The sequence below is a fragment of the Trichechus manatus genome, unplaced genomic scaffold (assembly GCF_000243295.1).
Source record: "Trichechus manatus latirostris isolate Lorelei unplaced genomic scaffold, TriManLat1.0 scaffold00101, whole genome shotgun sequence".
NCBI classification, from domain to species: Eukaryota; Metazoa; Chordata; class Mammalia; order Sirenia; family Trichechidae; genus Trichechus; species Trichechus manatus.
In genome coordinates, this window is record NW_004444037.1 from 5,814,365 (window position 1) to 5,814,707 (window position 343).

The window sequence follows — 343 nt, forward strand, 5'->3', positions numbered from 1 at the left end:
ACCCTTTGCCCACCCAAACAATGGTTGCCGCTGTGATGTCCTACCCTAGTTTTTCTGCTCTGGCAATGACCCTTGCATCGAAATGACCTTCCCTGGCTTCTGCTCTAAGTCTAAGTAATGGTGAAGTTTATAGCAGAGGGACACAGTAAGGAGAAGGCTAGTGACATAATGAGTTATAACATAACATATATAGATATATGTATATATATATATTTACTGTTCTTTTACCTTTATTATTTTTATCCTGGTTCTTTAGCTGATAAATAATGTTTAGAAACTTCTTTAGCTAGGAAGAGAATGTGGTTTTTCATTCTTTTTTTAAAAAAATTATTTATTTTTATTG